The 6411-nt window shown below is 46.6% G+C and overlaps 1 protein-coding gene across 5 annotated transcripts in view; it reads right to left on the bottom strand.

Annotated features, from left to right (window-relative positions):
* The window catches only part of SMAD1 (SMAD family member 1), a 42423-nt gene extending 37572 nt beyond the window's left edge, over positions 1-4851 (bottom strand). For 2 of the 5 annotated variants that reach the window (XM_077300188.1, XM_077300184.1), the window contains exon 1: positions 4688-4851. The gene's annotated coding sequence lies outside the window, so the exon portion shown is untranslated. Of the gene's footprint in view, positions 1-2579; positions 3020-4568; positions 4606-4687 lie in introns of those variants that run through there. The other 3 variants (XM_077300187.1, XM_077300186.1, XM_077300185.1) reach the window with 3 other exon arrangements.
* Between the last annotated feature and the right edge of the window lie 1560 nt (positions 4852-6411).

Consider the following 6411-nt stretch of genomic DNA (forward strand, 5'->3'; position numbering starts at 1 on the left):
CATTATTCTAGGCATTCACAGCAACTTATGCAAAAGTTTTGTTTAGCTCTAAAACTCAGTGGATTACAAAGGAAACATTACGTTCACAGGGAACCCTTTCACAGAAAATGAGCAAAACAGAAAACCGCTAAGCAGCCTTGAGAAAGTCAGAATACATCCTGAAATGGATTCTACATCTTAACATCCAATCATACATTTATCCACCAATTTGAGCCAAGTTTGAATAGCAATGTAGCTATATCTTACTATGTCAATTAAGTGAATAAGTCAATAGAGTAAACACAACCATTTGATCCCGTACAGGAATATATTTGGATTCTACATAAATTTGCATTAGATAAATAGCACTGAGGTTTTTGTGTATTTTCTTAATACATCCTTACTTTTGGTTAATCAATGCTTCAAGGTTGTTACCCTCCTTATTCAACTGAATCTTTTTCATAGAAAATTTATTGTAAAAATTCTAAGTGCTATTAATCATAAGCAGTAACATTCAGTTTCCTACTATAGGACCTAGAACCCCTTTTAGTGAAAATACCTTTTCATTGTATGTTTCACAGTATGCCTTGGAGTCTACAGCTGGGTCCATAGCAGCATCTTATGAAAGGAAGATTAGACAGCTTTTCATACCTTCCAACTCAGCAGCTGATCATGAAGAATGCTTGGGTGTGCAATTACTAGAAAGACTTACAGGATCATCATTTCATAAATTAAGATTTGTCACCACTCATCATTTTTGTAACCCAGCATGGTTACTTTTTTCTTCAAGTCCAAGTTGAAAGCCACATACCCCAATTAAACTGAACCTACAAGCCCTGAACATTCCAGTATCGCTTAACCAATCAAGCTTACCCTTTTCACTCCTTAATACATCTAATTTTTAGTGGTTAACACTGCTACAATTCAGACTGACTTGCTTAGCAGAAAACCCACAGGCTCAAAATCTGCCACCATATACATTCATGCATGGAGCAGGGTCTTGTAGATATCATGCTACTACAGTTGTCAAAAAGTTTGCTCTATTTGTAATGTGAATTAACTAGGAAGGCTAACAGCACAGTTTTCATCAAAAGACCATCTACATCTGTACCCTACCCTTACTCCAAGGAACTAAAATACAACATTTCAAGGACATAGCAACTTTGTGGGGTAAGTGACTTGCCCAAGGCTATCCCTTCAACATCACAACTGATAAGAGACTTATATCTGTGTCCCTCCAATTTTTATCTATAAGTACAAAGATCTAATGCTAAGTGGTACTACGAACTCGGTAATCTTCAAGATTCACAATTTCTCAGGTTTTACTTTGCTTTATACATTAATTTATTGAACAGCATAGTACACATTTCTCTGCTTTGGCCTGTAAACACTCTTTACTCCTATTCACTCATTTATTAATTTAAAACTTTGAGTACTAGTGCAAAAAAAAATCCTTAATTGGAAGGACAAGCAATGTTCTTCTTCAGATTCACTTCCTGCCAATCACATCTGTACTACCCACAAAGGAAGAATATGGAGAAGTGGTTCAAACACTTGCTTTCATCATATATTTAATTATGATGACTGAACTAACAAGCTCACAGGCTGACCCCTCATGTCATCCTGATGTATCATTTTGCATTGCAGAGCTGTAAGTCAATTTGAGATCTACAGCAGGTTGGAAAGGCTAGTAATGATGCTCTCTGCAGCCTCCAGGGAATCCACATTATACACAGCCTACATTATTTATAAAGCCTAGAGATAGTGCCTCCATTAGCCTTGCCGGATTACACACCAAGAGATACCACTTATACTTGACAGAAGCGGCTACTGCATTGCCAGCAAAGCTTAATTCAAGCTTACTTACTCCCTAGGCTGATCTTACCTTCTGTTTACATACATTAAGCAGGAGTGCAGAGAGAGATTCATTTAGCAACAGTCATCATGGCTTAAGATTCATGCCTTCACTCTGAAGGAGACAGATTTCACACATGCTACTCAAAGTACTTTTGAGCCTTGCTGGGTATTGGTGTGCATGTGTGGAAGGCACAAAATGCAGTTTTAAATGCACTTCAGCTCTTAACTATGGCTGTGTAACAAAGTGAATTTGTAACTGCATTTCAATCTTCCTAGGCTTAATTCACTGGTGAAAAGATGCCTGGGGCCCAAAGTGCATTCGGTCTTTGATTCACTATTTCCCTCAAGAGCTGCACACATTTGGGATGGCTTTTACAGGTTTAACAGTTCTGCCTGCAAAGAAATGTAAGTGGAAAGCCCTGTCAGTTTCTTCAGTTCTACAAAGAAGTTTCAGATTTCTCCCTTGAAGGGAGGCATACATATAAGCCACTCCTGGAGGGCACATCGAGCCCCATCTCTTCAGATCTCAGAAGCTAAGCAGGGCTGACCTTCGATAGTAGGTGGATGGGAGACCTCCAAGGAACAGGAGGGTCAGACACCCAGGCAGGCAACCACAAACCACCTTTGAACACACATGCCATATGATAAATAAATAGCATCAACAAAAAATCTCAAAGCTTTCTCATGCCTTTGTCAATTTCTCCGGAGCACCTTAGAAAGGAGGAAATGTTGGTAGGACACACCTGGAAGTACCTGCACGATAACATTCAAATATAGTCACAGGGCAATACTAGCCACCATCCAAAGTGGGCAGATAAGAGGAGCATCTTCACACATGCTATCTGGAGGGGTGTGGCATTATTGAAAGCTTGACTTGTGAATGGTGGCAATGCACATGAACTGAAGTAGAGAAGCAGAGTGAGAAATAAAGCATATTTAAAAGGCACAACTTCAACTGTAGATTTTTGCCAGCATCAGTATTATTCTCTGGAATCGAGATTATCTATGCCTACTATCAAAACACTCCTCTGAAGAGTCTGAGTCATCAGAACTTCAAGGATATACATTAAAAAAAACACAAGTAGAACGGAATGCTGCAGAAGAGAACGGTATTTGATTACATATTGGGGGAGGGGGTGAAAGGGTCAGAATTAAAACAAGGACATATCACTACCCTTGTAACCCAATCTGGCCTTGAACTGAAGTGATCTTATCTGGGGAGGCGGCTAGGAAGTATTGTAAGGCTTTACAAAAAAAAAAAAGCCTCAGGGAGACCTTGTATGCCTTCTGAACAGTAAGAATTTCCAAAAGCTCAACCAAACAGTCATGCTAATTAGAGCTGCCTGACAGCCCTCAGCAGACATCTCTCTATATATCCAAGACTATAAGCATTGCTTCTCGAAGAAGGCAATGATAAATTTCAGGTCCCAATTGCATGAAATATTAAAATCTATTTTCACACAGTTTTGTGACTTCCCAGCAGCTGGACAGCAGATGCTGGGAATTAGAATCTTCCCTGCCAGTGAAGTGCCAGAATCTAAATAGGGATACAAATAGGGATACAAGGACACAAACAGCAGCAAGGAGAGTGGGGAAAATTGGGTTCTGAAGACACAAGTGTTATGTAAAGATTTTTGGATTTCTCTGGGTATCATTCAAGTACACACTTGAGACATACATAAATTCAAGAATAATTCTTCTCAGCTTTTGAACTCAGCTTCAATAGTCAGGAGTGACATGCCCTAGATTTGTAAACCTGCCTCCCCCATCAGGAAAATGAAAACCCCCACTGAAAACCCCTTTTCCGGGAGATTACAGATCATCCAACCAATGGGTCCTACAGTGAAAATGGGGAGGGGGGCAGGAATAATAGGAAGTGTTCACAAAATTATGGTCCACTCCCTCCCCTCCAAGCCTCCAAGAGAGCAGTTGTTTCTTCCAGTTTGAAGCCACTCCTCAAATTAAAGCACTCATTCATATTCATACACTGTACTGAGAACTGCTAAGCCAGCCCACACACGGCTTCATCAACTATTAACAATTAGCCATAAATTGCTGTCCCGGGTTCGTCCTCGCGGGCCCCGCCAATTCCCAGCAAGGGCGAAAGAATCGACTATTGGGGAGGGGTCCGAGTCACTATCAGTCAGCGGGCGGATCACGCCTAAAATCACATTTCAAAAGAGGAGTGACGGTCCTTTAACTGTAAACGGGGCGGAGGGGTGGCCTCTTCAGCTACGGGGACGAGACCTGAACAAAACAAGAAAGTCGAAAGGCCTCCAAGGAGCCGCTCGAGGGCTTCCCTTCCCTCACTCCCGAAGTCAATTCGCATTGGCCATATCCTGCCCGGGGCGGGGGGAGACCCGCGGCAAGTTTTCTTTCGGCTCGGCTGGCCACACAAAAGGGGCCCGGCGCCGGCAACAGGGGCTTGTTCGGGGGCCTGTCTCGCGGACCGGGGGCGCGCGCAGAAAGGCCCCTCGGACGGGCGTGTGAGGCCGCCTGCCCTCTCGGCAGAAACAAAGAACTCCGCAGCCTCCCGCAAACTTTTCACGGCAGCTTCTCCCGCCGGCTCCCCGCAGCCGCCATCATGATGGGGAAAAGAAACCTCGCTCCTTCCCGGCACACAAAGCCTCCCGTCCTGCCCGGCTCGGCTCTCCCCGCGCCAACGCCGAACTCTCCCGGGCGCGACGCGGGGACCCCAGGCCGGGCAGCCGGGCGGAGGAAAGGGCGCGCACCCGCAGGAGGAGACCGACCGACCGGCCGGCCGCCGAGAAAGATCCCGAGCGAGCAGCGGCGCGCGCCGGGCGGGGGTCCCAGAGCGGACGACCCTCCGGGACGAGAGCACAGTCCTTACCGGCCGTCGCTGGCGGGCGCGGGGGGAGGAGAGGGGCGTGCAGACGAGGCAGCCGCCGCAGCCGCTGGGCAGGTCACGGAGCCCCTTCCCCCGCCCCTTCCCTCCCTCGCCAAGCAGCCGTGCGCGCGCGCTCTGCCGCTCCTGCTGCTGCTCCTGCTGCTGCTGCTGCCGCCGCTGCGCCTGGATTGATCTGGTCTCAGTGGCGTCAGAGAGTCGGAGCCACCCAGCCTCCACTTTCCCCGCTGCCAATCCGCCTCGCTCTCCCCCTCGGCCGCGCTAGGGATCCTCTCCAAACGCCCGCCCCCACGCGCTCCGGGAAGGCGGCGCGGGCCGCGCTTGGGAAGCTCGCTCGGCCCCCTCAGCCCGCCCCGACTGCGACGGGCGGCTGGCGGCGAGGTTTGGAACTGGGTCAGGAAGCATTTGCGAGCGGTCGGAGCCAGCCGGGAAGGCTTCCATGTTGTCTTCTGCAATCCCCTGCGGCTTCGGCAGCGGGTCCCCCGCCCGTAAGAACCGCCGCAGCCCTCTGCCCTCCAAGGCTCGCGGGGCGCAGGTGACGGGCTCCGGCCGTGGGCAGATTGGCCTGCGTGTTATTTCCTAAAGCACAACAGATGAGCAATGGGCCAATGACCGTTTATCTATGGGTGTATCGTTAAAGGGCCTTTTCCCTCCAGATTGAAAACAGCGTGTTATACAGGGTGGTTTTAGTATATTACGCTTGTTGCCAGAAGCACCCTTTCCCCCCAATGTGTCTCACAGAAAATACAACTCGTGGAAATAAAGTAAAAATGTCAAGGTGCACATACCAAGACACTTGCTCACACTGGTACATTTTGCATTCAAGATGTGGATTCACTGGGGTGTGACGTCTAGGCATTACCTGTCTGATACAACACTGTTTCCTGCAACAAGGCAAACCAAAATATAGAGCTGCACTTGGTATATCTAAGCTAGAGCAATATGATCAAGGATTCCCAATGTAAAATTTAAGATGAAGAAGAAAAGTTGGTTCTTATACGCCGATTTACTCTAGCAGGAGTCTCTAAGCGGCTTACAATTGCCTTCCTTTTCCTCTCCCCATCACGGACATCCTGTGAGGTAGGTGAGGCTGAGAAAGCCCTGATATCACAGCTCAATCAGAACAGTGCTATGGCGAGCCAAGGTCACCCAGCTGCCAGCATGTGGGCGAACAGGAATCAAACTCAGCTAGCCATATTAATAGTCGGTACACCTAACCACTATGCCAACCACTAAAGTAAGCATATAGATGACGGATATGAGGCTGTGTGGGACTAACAAGTGGCTTTCAGTATGTTTCCCCCCCCCCCCTTATTACTTTACAATCTGCTTGCAACCTTTTTTTAAATAGGTGTAGCATAGAGATGCACAAGCCTTTTGCCCCTGGGGGTGGGGGAAGATGGCAATTCTAACCACCCGCAAGGGAAGTTGTGAAAACAACAGCAAGAAGGCATCAAAATGATACGCTGCCGAAATAATCCTGAAGTTAATACATTTAAATCTTTAGTGTGGAATGGCAGACTTTAGCACTGCTAAATCAAAATTAGCTAGTCATCCTGTATCTGCAGGAAGTTTAACAGTCAGTCAAATAAGACATCATGCCATACCCAAACAGATGGGATTTTCTGTTTAAAAGAGAAATTAGTCATCTTCAGATCCAAACAAAAAGGGCAGATTCTCAATCAACTCAGATTCAGTCATATAAATGC

Source organism: Paroedura picta, chromosome 10 (assembly GCF_049243985.1).
Source record: "Paroedura picta isolate Pp20150507F chromosome 10, Ppicta_v3.0, whole genome shotgun sequence".
Taxonomy (NCBI): Eukaryota; Metazoa; Chordata; class Lepidosauria; order Squamata; family Gekkonidae; genus Paroedura; species Paroedura picta.